Genomic DNA, 16,997 nt, shown 5'->3' with positions numbered 1-16,997 from the left:
ACAGATTTAATTTGACTGACAGAATAATATTTAATCACTTGAAGTTTTGTTAATGTGGCCACATAAAACCATTTTATGGGCCAGTTTTGGCCCCCAGGCCTCCAGTTTGACACATGAAACTGTTGCAGAGATTCAAACCAGATTTTAGGTTTCAGACTAATTTATGATTCAGTTTTTATAAATCAAATTATTGTTATTAATGTTGTAGGAACTATTGAATTGAACTTTAATAATATGGAACCATAAATCCATTTAATAAAATGAACTAAAATGTGTAAATTGGCAGCAGTAGGATTATTTTTATTATTTAAATAAACATGTTTGTACATAATAATCATTTATCAATAATAGTTTGAAACATTATTTAGGCTCATAACTCATAACTTCACAGTTATTAGTTACATTAAATTGTTTTGCAAAAAGGATTTTATTAAAAAATAATAAACTGAGAAAACACAAAAGAAACATTTTAATATTTGATGTATTCTGAGACGGTTACATTTTATTCAATGTTTCAACAAAGATACATTTAAAAAAATAACATTTTTAATATTTAAAAGTTTACTTTGTGAAAATCCAAAGAATAATCTTAATATTTTTTATTGTTGTGTTAAAATAGACAAAATCTGAGGATTTTAATCTGGTTTTGTTCATAAAAACGTCTCAGCAAATAACAAAAAAATTATTGTTTATTTAGCTGAGATCATCTGTACTGAAATACTGATGATCTTAATTAACAGGGGCCCCTGTCACATTCTGCTCCAGGCCCCAAACAACGTTGGGCCGGCCCAGGCTGCTGGATGTGAAACGTGACATAAAATTAATAAAATTAATAATAATAAAGTGTAAAAACAGAGAAATTATCTGCTGCAGTTAAATTCCTGGAAGGACAGATGGAAATATGACATTTATTAATCAGTGAAGAAAACAGGTTTTTATTCAAACCTTAAAAACGATCCGAGCTCATCTTATGAAACAGCGCCCCCACTGGCAGCTGGTGGTACTACACGCTTTCTTTATGTTTTCCTCCAAGCAGGAAAGTCTGTAAGTCTGTAAGTCTGTAATGTACCGAAGCTGTTTGGATCTGGAATAAAGTTTCCATTCAGACCCTGAAGATCTTTTCCCCTCATTTCAGTTCATTGGATTAAATTTAAACCGGATGTGAAGCGAAACAAACCGGAGATTAGAGAAAAACTGGAAATAATGAATGACCGAGGATCTCTCACACACACCCACTCAGGGAGACGAGTGTGTGTGTGTGTGGGGGGGGGGGTGTTTGAGTCACACACACAACGAGGGGGTCTCTCCTCCTCCTGCTGACGTCAGCAGAATCTGAAACAATCCGGAGCTCTGCTGCATATTAACGCACATATTTTCCTGAGGTGATGCGGCGCTGCAGCAGGAGAACACACACACACACACACACACACACACACACACACACACACACACAGAGAGAGAGAGAGAGAGAGCTTCTCTCAGATACATCCTTCTCACAGAAACTTAAAATAAATCATTTTTTATCTGTTTTGGTGTCTGCGTGGATCTGCGTGGGTCCAAACGCCGCACGGCCACGCAGCCCACCAGGTGTGATGTCTCTGCTTGACCTTGTCTCCAGACTTTTACCGTTGGACCATCTGTCCAATCAGAAGCCGGCACACAGCTGGACAGACTCTCTCACCTCCTGCCCCACGTGTGGCTACTGGGGACATCAGTGACCTCTGCTGGTGAACAACAGGAACTGCAGGAACTTCTGCCTCCAGTTATTTTTCCTGTTTTTATTTAAATCTTGAACCGTTTTTTTATCCTCTTCTGTCTGATATGATCAATTCTTCTCCTGATTCACTAAAAACTAAACTAATAAGATAAAAAGTTATTTTTATTGAGTTTTATGACGGATTCAGTTTGTTTTACCAGCCAACACCGCCCTCTGCTGGTGAGGAAATGTATATGCAGGAGCCTTTGCTTATGTTTTAAAACGCAAAGCTTTTCTGTTTTTTCCGAAGTAAACATTTATAAACTTTAACAGGTTCATTAGGAATCTTGTTCACATTCCTTGAAGTGTTTATGAAACACAAACTGAATCACTGCATTTATGGAAAAGCTGATTATGAACTATGAAACTGATAAACGACATTCAAATTACTCATTTTGTAAGATGACCTGAATAACATGTCTGCCTCAAAACTTTCTCCTTTTTTCTTTGATAAACATCTGAGAACATCAGTTCATGAATGAACTGGTTGAGTTTCCCTTTAAACCCGTTCTCTCTGCTTGTTCATCAACCTGAACATAAAACCTGGAGCTTTAATCTGTCGGACAATTTAATCTGGAGAAACTTTTGGAGAAAACAGGAAGCGATGAGCAGCAGCGAGTCGCAGCGACCCGAGGAAACAAACCCCGAGTCAGCAGATTTTCATTCTGTAGAATCTGCAGCTTCTCCAAACACGACCAGAGAAACGGGTCGCTGCGACCCGAGAACGTTCTGGAGGAACTTTACTTCCCCAAACGTCACAAACTGACCGAGACGATTAATATCTGCTTTAATGGGCAAATAAATCCATTATTATCCTTATGAAATGTTCCTGACTTTAGTAAATAAAACTCAGATTTGATATGAATCATTTGGACCAATCCAGGGTTTCAGCCTAATTAACATTTTAATTAAAAAAATAAACTAGAAAATCAAAGTTAATGCTTTATATTGTGATATTTTACATAAAATGCAGAATTTTACCAGAATGAACAAATTTCTGTTCACTGAATGTGTTAAATTCTGACTGAAATACTTTATTTTCATTTCATCAGTTTTTACAAGTTGGATGATTTTAACTTTAGATTAAAAAATATACAAAAATATTTGAAAAATCTGAAATATCCTGACCCCCCTGCAGAATCTCTGTCCCCCGTTTGGCTCACGACCCCCATGTTGAGAACCTCTGACCAAAATTATTTCAGTATTTGAACCCAAAACCTTCTTGGTGCCTGGCAGCAGAATGCACTGCAAAAACACAAAACCTTAACAAGTTTTAGTTGATCTAGATTCTGATGCAAATATCAGAGAAATCAACCAAAACTGGTTTACAGTCACTTTTCAAAAAGAAATTGCAGCTTTTTAAAAGTCAATATTCTTAAATATTGATAAAAATACTTTTCTTCATTTATAACCTGACATTTTTCTGCCAGTGGAATTAGGAATTTTATTTTAATATTCAAATATTGACTTAAAACAAACTACAGGTTCATGAAATGATTTATTAAGATATTTGAACCAGAAACTAGATAAAAATACTTGGTAGGGTTTTGTATTTTTGCAGTGTAATAAATAAAAAGTCATTCATTATTAATATTTGTTGCAGAACAGCCGGTAGACGGTTCTCTGAACCATTTGGTGCTTCTGTTTTTTTATTTATTCATAAAAATAATCCATAAAATAAATCCTAAAATCCAAGATGGCAGCCATCGGATGTGAAAACGTGAATTCATCCTGAAACCGTTTGATGTGCTTCAAAATATAAATTAATCAGTTCCAGTTTGTTTTAATGATTTAATATTAATGTTATAAAACAGATCAAGTTAAACACATTTAAATTTATTTTATTTTAGACTTTCTGTAGAAAAATAATGAACTTCTCTCTGAATATTTTATTTATTGTATAAATCCTTTAATTTTGCAGAGTTTGTATAAAACGCTGATGGAAAATGCAGCAGAGGTCAAGGTCAAGGTCAAGGTCAAGGTCACCTTCAGTCGGACAAACTTCCTGTTTCCTGAGGATTTTCCTCAAATGATGTCAGAAATTCATTCATTTGAATTAAAAACAAGAAGTGGACAAAATTCCAACAATAATTTAGATTCATTAGAAGTAAAAACTGATCATATAAATAAAAATGTTTGTTTAACACAAACATTTTCATTTATATAATTTAAATGAAAGGTTTGTTGGTTTTAAGTGTCGGTCCTCAGAAGGAGAGGAAACTCTGGAGCGGCTTTATGAAAACAGGAAGTGGTGAGAGTGAATAAAAAGTGATGCTGCGCCGATCGGATCAGAACCGGGTCGGGCCGACGCGTCTCCGTCTGGACGGTGAGTCTCCAACTGCAGAACCATTTAATCAGCAAAACCATTCAGAGAAAATTCAGCAGAAAGATGAAAAACTTTACTGAAATACTTTTATTTTATTTGAATGATTCAACTTTTTATGGTAAAATAATCAATTATGTAAATCTGGAGGAAGAAACGTGACTCTAGAAAACAAACTGGTCCTGAAATATAAAAGTTGAAGATTTAAATTTGTATTTTATGTTCTTTAAACGTAAAAATATGATTTTATTAGTTATTCTGGACAGAAACTGAGTTATTAATGATATTGTTCAGATCAGAGGTGAAAGTTCAATTCATGAAGAAATAATAAATCAGTTAAGGTTTTATTGGTAAAATAAATGTGTTTCACAAAGGTTTAGTAATAAAGATTCCCACTTAAAACTACTAAACAAAATGAATAAAATCTAGTAATTGTTCAAATCAATTCTAGTAATAAATGAAGGAAAATCAGATTTAAATATAAAAATATGTTTGCAACATTCAACAACATTCTTCTAGTTTTTAATATTTCATTTAAAATATTCATTTTAAACAAACTGCTGGCCTGAAAGGAGCGGGAGTCACCATGGCAACCAGTGACTCAGCGAGTTCTAGCATTTTCTGCTGCCTCATTCTTTCCTCTGCTTTTAGGTTTTCAGTAACGATGTGTTTGTCTTTTGAAGACAAAACGTTTCCACATTCAGACGAAGAATAAAAACTTTTTTATGTTTTATAACATCTCAGATCTTTCCTCTTTTTTATCAGACCTGATTTCACACGAAGATTTTCCACGATGAAAAAAAGTTTTCGCTACGCGAGTCGGGTAAACATCCCAACATGAACGTTATTATCATTATTATTAAAGTGTATAAGTTAAACAACATTTCTCTTTGTTTCTGTTTCTCTTTTAGGTGCCGAATAAAAACCTTCACATTGATCACGATGACTTCCGTGAGTTCGAGCCTTTCCACGGAGAAACCGATCTCATTCCAAAATCGGCTCAACCTGGAGTTGGTAGGATTCGTTTTCCAATGATTTATTGCTGCCAGAACGAGCTGAATCACTAAAAACAAAATGTCCGCCTGCGTCAGACGCGCTGTCGGTGGTGGGCGTCGACATGCGGAAGGAGGCCAATGCGGCGCATCACTACACCGGCGAGTACATGACCGACGTCCTGGTGGTGCGCCGCGGCCAGCAGTTCATCATCGACGTTTCCTTCAACCGACCGGTGACGCTACAGGACGACTTCCAGCTGGAGTTTCTGATTGGTGAGTTTCAGGCCTGATCTTGGCTCTGATTGGTTGGTTTCCTTGTGTATAAAGTATCTGCTGACTTTGCCAGAAGTGTTTTGGTTTCATTGAGCTGTTGACCTTTGGCCTCGTCTTCTTCTCTTTGCTAGAGAACAGCAATGTGTGTTTTGCTGCTTTAAGAACGACGTCACTCTTTGGTTGATGGTTCTAAACTCAGTTAATCCAGCTTCAGATTAAAAGTGTTCCCACCCAATAAGGGGGCAAAAAGACCAATGTGTTCACTGCAAGTCTTTTAGTACCCAGACTCTTATTTTGAAGAGACAACCTGGACTATATAAACATAGAACTGCAATATTAGTAATGCAGGTCCAAGACCAGATGGTTTCATCCACAAACCTGATAACCAGATTGCTAATCCCAGTTCTGCTGCCTTACAGGCTTCAACTGTTTTATAAAAAATGTCTGCAGATGGAGAAATCTCACAGAGTTCATGCAAAATATATGTTTTTATTCAAAGCGTATATTCAGTGGCACAAAGATTTATCCCTCCTTTCCCAAACGGAGGATCGGTTTACAATCTACTGGAAAATCAGAAACAGTAACATTGACATGGGAAAGTCGCATCGACTTCCTAACACTGAAAACATTAAGACTGTGGAGTGAAGACAGTATCAGCGTTTCTGACAAAACAACATTCTCCAAAACTCCGACCTTAAAGACGAGTCATGTTGATTGAACTCAGTGCTAAAAGAATCAAGCTGCTATTGGAGGACGCTCGTGTCATTTTGTTCAGAATGTTTCTCTTCCTGGGTCTCGTGTGAATTTTATTTCTGTCCTCCAGGCGCCGACCCTGCGGCCAACAAGGAGTCCCTGGTGGTGGTGAACTTCGGTAACCATTCTGGTGCGGTCTGGGCCGGTCAGATTGTCGAAGCTCGAGATACGGTCGTTTCCCTCGGCGTCACGGCGAGCTCCAAGGCCATCGTGGGCTTGTACCGGATGTACGTGGCCGTCGCCATGGGAAACGGGATGCAGCGGACCGAGAAGGACCCCAACACCAACTTTTACCTGCTGTTCAACCCCTGGAATCCAGGTACACCGAAATAATGAGCTCACTGTGGGAATTTCCTGTTTCCAAAGGTTAAAAGCTTCTTTAGGTTCAACATCTGATAGCAAACCTGAAGAAAATAGTTTATTTATTTTACTTTCTCTCTTTTCATTTTATATTAACCACAATTATTTGAAAGAACTTCTTGTTTTGTGAGTAAACAAGTTGTCACTAAACAACATCTGAGTGGCGTTTGATTGGGCCGGTGTGAGTCAGTTTCTGATCATGTTTGCAGATGATGATGTTTTCTACCCGGATGACGCCGGACGCTCTGAGTACGTTCTGAACTCAACTGGTCTGATTTATATGGGCACATCGGACCAAGTGACCGAGCGAGGCTGGGTGTACGGACAGGTAGGCCGACGTCTGAACCAACAGAGCACAGATCCGCCTGAACCTGCCGTTAACCTTTGCAGTTTGTTGTTGCAGTTTGAGGAAGGCATTCTGGACGCCTGTATTTACATCATGGACGCCTGCAGGATGCCGATTCATAACCGCGGTGACGTGGTGAAAATGGTTCGCACTGCATCTGCTTTGGTGAGACGATTCTGTTTTTGAATCTTAACCAGGTTTTATTTACACCAACAACTTCATTCAGAATCCACAAAACAAGCATTAAATTTAATTTTTTTGTTGGTTTTCTGTCTCAACCTGTAAACTAAACCTATTTCCCTGACCTTTGACCTCTAGATCAACTCCCAGGATGACAACGGCGTGTTGATTGGGAACTGGAGCGATGACTTCTCCATGGGGACGCCGCCAACCACCTGGACAGGAAGCGCCAGCATCCTGCAGAAGTACCACACCTCCGGAGCGCCGGTGTCGTTTGCTCAGTGCTGGGTCTACGCCGGCGTCCTCAACACCTGTAAGACGCACTGTAAAAAACTACACTGCAGCACACTGTAAAAACACTTTTATGGCTAGAATTTGATTTGTTGTTTGAGATTTCAGTCAAAATTGGTTTTCGAGCTGGAACATTGCCTAAATAAATAAATGCTATGGGTAATATTATCTGGTAATAGCTACTATTTGAATAATTTGAATTTTTATAGCTACCATGTTTGATAAATGTTTGGCCAAATGAGAAAAGCAATCGAAAGCATTGCTCTGATTGAGCAAAAGCTAACCAGCATTAAAAGACTAACAGCTGTGAGTTTAACAGCTGGAATGTTTGCTAAATGTAAAAACTTGACATTTAAAAATACCAACTAGATGTTTGCAAAAGCAAGAGGTGACAGGGTTAATACATGAGACGTTAGCTGGAAGGGTAAGCTGGTTGTTTAAAAGACGAAAAGCTTCTGGGTAAAAGAGTTGGAGTATTTGCAAAAAGTAGATTTCTGATAAAGTTTGTTGTTTAAGTGTAAAAATGTCTCAGAGGATCTGCTAAAATGTTAAAATGAGATTAGCAGCTTATGATGCTGCTGAAATCAGAGGATAGAAAACAGTATGGAGAAAAGTAGTTTATATTTCTTGTCTATTGTCTGAGCTAAAGTGTTAAAGTTTGAACAGAAATGAATATTTGATGCTAAACTGTTTGTCTGTCTGCAGTCCTGCGATGCCTTGGGATCCCATCAAGAGTCATCACCAACTTCAACTCAGCCCACGACAACACGGGCAACCTGAAGACCGAACTCATCTTCAAGCCGGACGGCACGCCTGACAGACACAACACCCAGGACTCCATCTGGTTGGTCCAAACGCTCCGCACGATACCGGTTCCGAGGAACAAACTTAACCTGTTTTTAGGGTTTTTAAACCTTTTGGGTTGTCAGTGACCGCCACGGCCGTCAAGGCTGACCGTTTATGGCCAACAACAGTCACTGAGTTGGTTCTGTGCAGGAACTTCCACTGTTGGAACGAGGCGTTCATGAAGCGAGTCGATCTTACACAGAAGTACTCCGGATGGCAGGTGGTGGATGCGACTCCGCAGGAGACCAACGACGGTGAGGCGGAACAACAGAAACATCCCAGACCCACAGGAAGCACCGATTATCCCAACCGTGTCTCGCTGTGTTCCAGGATATTTCCGTTGCGGTCCGGCGCCTGTCATCGCCATCAGGGACGGTGAGCTGTGTCACCCCTTCGACTGCGGCTTCGTCTTTGCTGAGGTCAGACTGGAAGGAGATCGACGTTAAACCTGAGTCATCAGATAAATCAGTAGAGTAATAAGCTGACTGTCCTCTAGGTGAACAGTGACCTGATCCACATGAAGAGTGACAAGTATGGCAATATGACTCCATTCAAGGTGGACACCACTTATGTTGGAAAGCTCATTTACACCAAGTCACTGAGCGGCTGGGGACCTGAGGACATCACAGGGACCTATAAGCATCCAGAAGGTCATTTTAAACTGCTTTATATGTCATGTGATCAAAGTTACCAAGATTAGCACAGGAAGGTGAATGGAGAAAATCTGAATCTGCAGGAAGTCTGGCAGATCAGCAGACCATGGCTCTGGCTGAGCAGTACGGATGTTCGAGAGACAACTCCGACTTTCCTGCTTCCAAGCTGTCCATCCAGATTTCAGCTCAAGCGGTAAGGAAACCATCCATCCATCCATCCATCCATCCTAGAGATAAGGCTTTGAGTTGTACGACATCACGGATACAACTTACCAAGGGTAGTGCAACGTAATTACTATAGTACAGGAAACTTAAGGGAAATACTGGAGCACGGCGGGACAGAGAGGTAAAATATGGTAATTTTCTGACTAAAACAGGAGATTTGACAGGTTGAACTGGTTCCTGTCAACATGAAGAACCAGCGGCTCTACTCTGAGTCCATCCTGGATGGCTGAGCGTCTGTCTCTAAGGGAGAGTCCAGACACTCTCATTTCAGCCGCTTCTATCCATCATCTCGTTCTTTTAGTTTCTACCCAAATCTCATGACCATAGATGAGGTAGAAACATAGACTGACCGGTAAATCAAAAACTTCACTTTTTGACCACGAGAGACCAGTGAAGCGTCTAGTCTACCAATGGTCTACAAACTAGTGAGTTTGATGGGCTGGTTGGGTCGTCAACCCCGTTCCATCACCACCAGGCCATTATCAGCTCGGTGTTGCATACAAACCGGTTCAATGTGAACGCTGTTTCCTGAGTGAGTCAATGCGTCTCAGCGTCCGCAGTCCTAAAAGTTTACATCCGGTGGACATCCGCTTTGAGTCGGCAGTGAGTACATGCAGACCTGGAGGAGTGAAGTATGTTGGAGTAACATGAAACTGCTGCTGTGCAAGTTACATAACAAGTTGTTGCTAGGTAACCAAGGAGTGAGTGAGGTAAGGCCGTCATGTACAGATGGTTGAGATTTCATGGTCCAACATACTGAAGGACTACATTTCTCAGACAAATTCCTTCGTTTTCCACAATCCAAATGGATGCTAGCTAGTTTTCTAAGCTAGTTGGAAACCTGACTCTGTTTCTTCTCCACTACCCCACACCTGTGCCACTTTGTGGCAGTCAGGTGGCTATTGGCCACTCGTTGCACAGACTCTCATCTTTAACATACAGTTCAATGTGAACGCTGTTTCCTGCTGAGGGGTTTTCTGTGTAGCACCCAGTATCTTAAGGCAGTCGTGTCCGGCGGACCTCTGCAGATCGAAGTACAACACAGGACCTTAACTCTGTGCTGCCGCCTCTTCCCTCTCTGTCCAGGGCTATGTGGGTGATCCTCTGAGGGTTTCAGTGACTTTTTACAACCAAAGTGAGACGATGAAATCGGTGAAAGTTCACATGGAGATCAGCCCCACCTACTACACCGGCGTGGTCGCATCAGATCCACTGAAAGTCGAGGACTTCAGGCTTGATCTGGACGCCTTCCAGAGTGAGTGGCTTTGGCTGCAGATCCCTGGCCTTAAACAGGGATTCCCATGACATTCTGGATATGTCTGCGTTTCTGTTGCAGGTAGCATTAAGGTGTTTGAGCTTCCGCCTCAGGAGTACGTCTCTCAGCTGGACTCTAACAGCAGCCTGGAGGTCACTGTGACCGGACAAACCGACGATGTAGAAGTGTCAGAGGTCAAGACCATCGCCCTGAAGCTTCCACCACTGAACATAACGGTAAAACTCAGACTGAACGTCCATGAAACCTTCAATAGTCTGAAGATTTTACACTGATTTGTTGTTGTGTGCACCTGTATCCAGCTGAGTGGGCAGCCTCAAGTGAATCGTGACATGTATGTCATGGTTTCCTTCACCAACACCATGGGCTTCCCCCTCACCGGCGCCAAGCTGGCCATGGAGGGAGCCGGGCTGCTGGAGACTCAGGTCTACAACTACAGGTAAACCCGGTTCACCTGCCTCACCTGCAGCTTCCTGTGCTTTATATTTAAAACATGTTTTCTCCCAGGACGATTCCTCCTATGAGCCAAATATCCCGCAAGGTCGGGTTCAAACCGACGAAGCCGGGACTCCAGACGCTCCTGCTCCTGCTGGACTGCGACAACCTGCCCGATGTAAACGCCACAACGGCTCGCTCAACATCAAACTTCAACATTAGTTTTACAGCCAGATGAGGTTAAAAAGAAGTATGTAAAAATAAAATGTAGCAAATAAAATATTAGCCAAAATTTTAAACTACCAAAGATTATGGGGTTTTGCTAGCCTGTTAGCAATAAACTGTAGCTAAATTGAAAAAGTTACCTATTATGGATTTATTGGCTAAAATTATTTATTGTCATCATTAACTTAAAAAAGGCAAAGTTAAGTAGATAACAACTTAAATTTTTATTAAACTGCAGCTGAAAGTTGATCCGCCGGCATATTATGAAATAGATTTAGCAGCCCACACATTAGCTAAACGTTAGCTAAATGGTTAAAATGGTTCACATTTTCTCGATTTAGAAAAAAATAAGTATTTAGAGATGAAATTCTAAACTTAAACTGTTTAGTTTTGTGTAGATATAGGTTAAAACTACATTAATTTATCACAAGATTTATCAGTTTACAGCAATAAATGTTAGCTTAGCATTAGCTAAAGTGGTTACTGCTTGCTAAGTCATTAGCATTAGCCTACTAAATGTGCAAAAATCCAATAACAACAGTTTAAGATACTGTAGCTCAATACTAAAAAGACTTTTAAAAAATAAGATAAAATATTAGCTAAAAGTTATAAATGTCAAACTAACCTAGCTACCAAAAACATAGCAAAGCTAAAGTTTTGGCAAAGTTTGTTTTTATGAGGATAAAATTGACACTGAATTTGGTAAATCCAACAATCTTTTATCAAAAGTCTAAAATATTTGCTATAACCTGAGGAAAATGCTGAGATCTGATGAAGTTTTAGCTACGAGAGGAAAACAAAACGTTTTTATTTCTGCTAAGTGTCTTGAGAAAAATCTTCTCTATACATTAGAAACACCAACTGGAGATTTTACCTTAAATTTGACATTAAAAGCCTAAAAATCAGATTGTTGTACCATTAGCATCTTGATGCTAATTGTCTGTGAAACTGATTGCTGTGTTTCCTTTTAGATGACGGCAATGGTGGAAGTCAAGGTCATGCCGTGACCTTTGTCCTTTCATCCAGTGAGAAGAAACGACAAATTCTACAAGTTACATCCATCAGGGTCATTTTTCTGTCTTGAAATCATTTGAAATTATTCTAAAATCAACAAAATGCATAAATCAAACTTCATATTGAGGATCAGTGTTTCCAGTATCAACATGTTCAGATAATTCATCAGCTATAATCGCTCTCTGAAGACCAAAAATATAAATCTGAAGGATTAATTTAGTATAAATGAAAGAATCTTCAGATGGAAAATTATGTAAATTCTAAATTAAATTTGAATAAATCCTGGATGAGGATTTCAGAATAAGATACAAGTTGGACAGAGTCTGAAATTAATTAAGAATGAAGATATTTTTAATTTGCAGGACCAGAAATTAAAAGTTAAACTTTGAAAAGTTTGTTTTATTGTAAAGAAACACAAAATGTCCTCCTATACGTCCTCTTCTTTATTTCCACATTAAGACAATTTAGATGCATTTAAATATTATCAGCTAAAAGTGTCACTAAAAAAACACAATAGTTGAGACAAGGTGGTTAATTTTGATTAGAGTGACTTTATGTTACAACTAAAAGGTTTTCAGTTTTTAATTCATTTCATATCAGTGTGATTCTTCTATAAAACTTCACTGTTCTGTAATTTTATCTTTTGCTCATTTAATGACATTTAAAATTAAAAGAATTAAAATTCCCATTTTTGTCTTTAATTTCAGAGAAAACTTGACTAACGCATCTAATTTCTAATTAATTACTGATTTATTGTATTAAACTTTTAGACAAAATTTGTTCCTTTCTGTCTGGAAACTGAACCTGTTCGTGAAGTTTTACGATTTTTGACCAAATCAAATGTGATTTTATCCTTTTTCCTGTTTTCATAACAATAATGACACTGTGTACTAACAAATAAAGCATTTCAAAATCACTGAATGTCTCACTGATCTTTAACATTTATTGGATTTTGCACAGAAACATTTTAAACCTCGGAGTATTGAGTTACTACAACGGCCTTCAGGTTATACATGCCTTCAGAACAGCTAAATCAAACTTCTGTAGTGCAACAAATGTTACATGGCCTTAAAAAAGACAAAAGTCTTGATCTACTTCAGGACATTTTATTTCTGTTTTAGGATTTTAAATAAAGAAAAATATAAAACTTTTGCACAAAACGCAGGATGTTGAATATGCAAAATGAAAATGAAAAGAAAAAACATGATTTACAATTTAATGACAAGGAAATAGATCCAAACCAACATCACTGGTATTTTAATTCATTCTGTGGTGGAAAATCAGTTTATTACATAAAAACGACCAAATTAACCAACTTTATTTAAAACAGCTGATTCTTTATCTCAGCCTCCAGTGGCTTTTCTCCAATAGGTGACCTTTGACCCGTTTCTGCTGGTTGTTTTTGATCAGGAAGCTGCAGTAAGGTCAGCCGGCCACTAGAGGGAGGCAGCGCTCTTCCCCTCCCAGTAACCTTCAGTCCGGTAAACTCCAGACTCATTTGTTGTTTGGTTTCTCCTGATCATCAGCAGCTTCTGATGTCTTTCCATCCGAGCAGCCATCTTGACTCCAGTTTGGACCTGCTGGTCCAGAACCGAAGTTTGATGTTAAACTCAAAACAACCGAAACAAACCGAAACAAGCCGAAACAAGCCGAAACATCGGGTGTTTTTCCTCGAGTTTCTGTCTGTCTGCCTTACTGTGTGAGTTTTAGTCGGCGGCGCCCCCGCTCCCCCCCCCCCCCTGCAGCCACAGGTGAGTCGACGTCATGGCAACGGAATCTGACGCATCAGCATCACAAAAACCGGTCGTTCCAGGTCCCGACTCAAACACACACGGGGTTTTTCTGGAGCTGCGAGGACCGGAACGGAACCGTCACCCATCTAGGGTAACCCAGAGGTGTCAAAACTGTCGGCCATTAGCGCCAAATTTATCTAAATATTGTTATATTAAAACATAAAAAACAACATTGACAAGATTTTAATAAAGTCTGAATTTTGTAATAGTGGAATCTGAGTCATTGTTGATCAATCATTGTTGTATTAAATCACAGATTTGGTTTTTTTTTTTAGGAACTTAGGGTCATTGTCCTTGTTTGGCAACAAAAGTCTGGCAACATTTGTTGTTTTCTGGCAAAGTGTAGTAAATGAAAACAGAAATGTTGTAAATAAATGAAAAATACTGAAGATTTGTGACCTGAGGGGCCAAACAGAGTCATCCAGAGGGCCACAAAAGGCCCCTGAGCCACACTTTGGACATCCTTAACCTAACCTTTCCTCATGTGAGAGCTCTGCTGTTAGAACGACATAACCTTAATCTATCTTTCTCTCTCTCTCTCTCTCTCTCTATCCATCTGTCTCTGATCTGAGGATGTAGAAAGACGCCGGTTCCGTCCAGCAGGGGGCGATGCACAGAGACGAGCCGTAACAACCACAAAGTTTCAGATCAAACCAGAATCAGCAGGTCGATGATTCAGGTGAAGGTTTACATGATGCAGCAGCAAAAACCGATTCAAGTTCCTGCAATTTTTTTTTTTTTACCCCTCCAGGGTCTTTTGTGGCTCTAGTGTCCCTGATATGACAGCAGACGGGGAAGACATGCGGCAAATGTCGTCGGGTCCGGGAGTCGAACCCGCGACGGCTGCGTCAAGGACTCAAGGCCTCCAAATACGGGTCGCGCTAACCGCTACGCCACCACGGCACGCCCCTGTTGCTGCAATTCTGACATGTTTTCATGGTGTTTGTGCTGCAGCTTTACCCAGGGGCTTAGTGCTGCAGTTTGAGCATGTTTTCTGTTCTTTTTTTGTGCTGCAGTTTTAACCTGTTTTGAAAGTTTTTGTGCTGCAGTTTTAACCTGTTTTGAAAGTTTTTGTGCTGCAGTTTTAACCTGTTTTGAAAGTTTTTGTGCTGCCATTTTAACCTGTTTCCAGGGTTTTTTGTGCTTTGCTTTGAGCATGTTTTCTGTTCTTTTGTGCTGCGGTTTTGACCTGTTTTAAAAGTTTTTGTGCTGCGGTTTTGACCTGTTTCCAGGTTTTTGTGCTGCAGCTGTAACCTGGAGTTTGTGCCTCAGCAGGTGTGGATCAGTGCGGCCCGGTTGCTGATCCTGATCCGGTTCTCCGGCCCGCCGCTCTCAGGCTGCAAGGCAAACAACTGTTACCTACAAATCATCCGTCTCTATTGGAAACCGGTTTTTCTCCCCGCCTGCTGCTCCCTCCCCCTCCTCCTCTTTCTGCAGAGCACATGTCTGGTTGCAGTTTGCTGCGGCTGGGTTGTGCTGCGCTGGAGGACGCCGGGCCGAACCGGGCCGGGTCGGGCCAGGCCGGGTCGGTCAGTAGAACATGTGTTGCTGTTGCTGGCCGGCAGCAGCAGCAGCAGCATGTGCTCTTCATCCCCCACACCGCCGACAGGTGTTGGCTTCATGTGACTGCCTGCCTGTCCGGACAGCGCTCCAATGGAGGAGGAGGAAGAGGAGGAGGAGGAGGAAGAGGAGGAGGAGGAGGAAGAGGAGGAGGAGGAGGAAGAGGCGGGGTGTGTAAAGTTTCATCAACAACAACTGTGTCAACTGTGCAGCCGCTGGGTTGGGAAAGCAGCAGCGCAGGATGCCTCTCCTCCTCTTCCTCCTCCTCTTCTTCCTCTTCTCCTCTCTTCCTCTCCTTCTCCTCCTCTCCTCTCCTCTCCTCCTCCTCTCCTCCTCTTCCTCCTCTTCTTTAACTCCCCTGGATGAATGGATGAATCCACCCTTTTGTGTGCGATGGGCCGTTCCTCGGCAACAGCTCCATGGTTACAGTCCAATAAATAACATCACACTCGCTCCTCTGCCTCTCTGGATCTCAGGATGCGAAGGAAAAGTTTCTTTGCTTTTGTTTCCTGAAACTGTGAAGCAGATTCAGAATCCCAAACTGAGCGTCTGATCGGCGTTTCTGCAGCTGCGCCGTTGGTGACTGGGTGAACGCACGCAGAGCCGCAGTGATGAGCTGAAAACATGCAAAGCGGCTCATTAGAAAACCCAAATCAGCTCCGGCAGAGGAACAGGTTTGGAGTGGGACGCGCCGAAAGAGAAGATCTTTGTTTTTCTGCTGCTTTTTGTTTCGTTTGTTTACTTTATGAAAATATAAAGAGCAGTTCTGCTGACATGACAACCAGATGTGAAGCAGAATCTGAAAAGTCTTTTCATATAGACTGTCAGTCGGTTTCAGGCCTGGACTTTGACTAGACCATTCTAACCTTCTAACTTTGAACTCTGGTCATTCTGTTTCCTCCATGTTTCCTTCTTGGTTTCTTCTCATCCATAAAGCCCAGGTTAATCTCCTGTTAGCCAGGGATGTCCAAAGTGTGGCCCGGGGGCCATATGGGGACATCCGGATGATTTTGTTTGGCCCTCCAGTCGAACTCATCCCTTCAGCACAGGGTGAGATTTTTACAAATTAAATCTTCTTAAATATATTTTTTAGATATGAAACAAAGTGTTTTCCTTTAGTAACAGTGTTTCTGTTTCTGACATTTGCTAAGAACAGCGAGCGCTGCCCGGCTGATGTAGCCAAACGGACAAAAGAGACACGAACAGAGATTCACAGATTCATTTCAACAAAGATTAGAATACTTTGATTTATTAAAATATCATCAGTTTCATAAGTTACAAAGAAGATAACAAATTTACCACGGCTGTATGTAAATACCTGGTTTCTCTTCAGAATGTGAAGTTAAGTGAATCGTTTCTGAGTGAACTGAGTCGTTTCCTGTCAGCGTGTTGAGGATCCACAGTGGATCATCGTTAGGCGGAGCGGCCATTAATCTGAACGGGGAAGTGAAAGGCTGTGATTGGATTAGTGACGTAACCATGTTATCTGTCTGCCTGTCTTTCTGTGAGTGTGTGTGTGTGTGTGTGTGTGTGTTTGCTTATTTAGGACTGTTTCACTGATATATTAGGTAAAATTAAAACAATCAGCTATAATGCTGTTTATTGGGCCGATTTTCAGTTTTTATGCATTTAATCAACATGACAAAGAAAGTTTGACCTTTTTTATTGAACGTGTCAATAATCTTTATAAACAAGC

The 16,997-nt window shown here is 40.6% G+C and overlaps 1 protein-coding gene and 1 long non-coding RNA gene across 8 annotated transcripts in view; both read left to right on the top strand.

Moving 5' to 3' along the window:
- The window catches only part of LOC116712074 (NACHT, LRR and PYD domains-containing protein 3-like), a 1,065,068-nt gene that overhangs the window by 238,602 nt on the left and 809,469 nt on the right, over nt 1-16,997 (top strand). The gene's annotated exons all lie outside the window — the stretch shown is intronic.
- LOC116712186 (uncharacterized) overlaps nt 15,598-16,997 on the top strand; it is a 3,710-nt gene continuing 2,310 nt past the window's right edge. Inside the window, exon 1 of the long non-coding RNA XR_004337453.1 lies at nt 15,598-16,351. This is a non-coding gene — a long non-coding RNA (uncharacterized LOC116712186). The remainder of the gene's footprint in view (nt 16,352-16,997) is intronic.

The sequence above is a fragment of the Xiphophorus hellerii genome, chromosome 21 (assembly GCF_003331165.1).
Source record: "Xiphophorus hellerii strain 12219 chromosome 21, Xiphophorus_hellerii-4.1, whole genome shotgun sequence".
NCBI lineage: Eukaryota > Metazoa > Chordata > Actinopteri > Cyprinodontiformes > Poeciliidae > Xiphophorus > Xiphophorus hellerii.
This window is presented reverse-complemented; position numbering and strand designations above follow the sequence as displayed.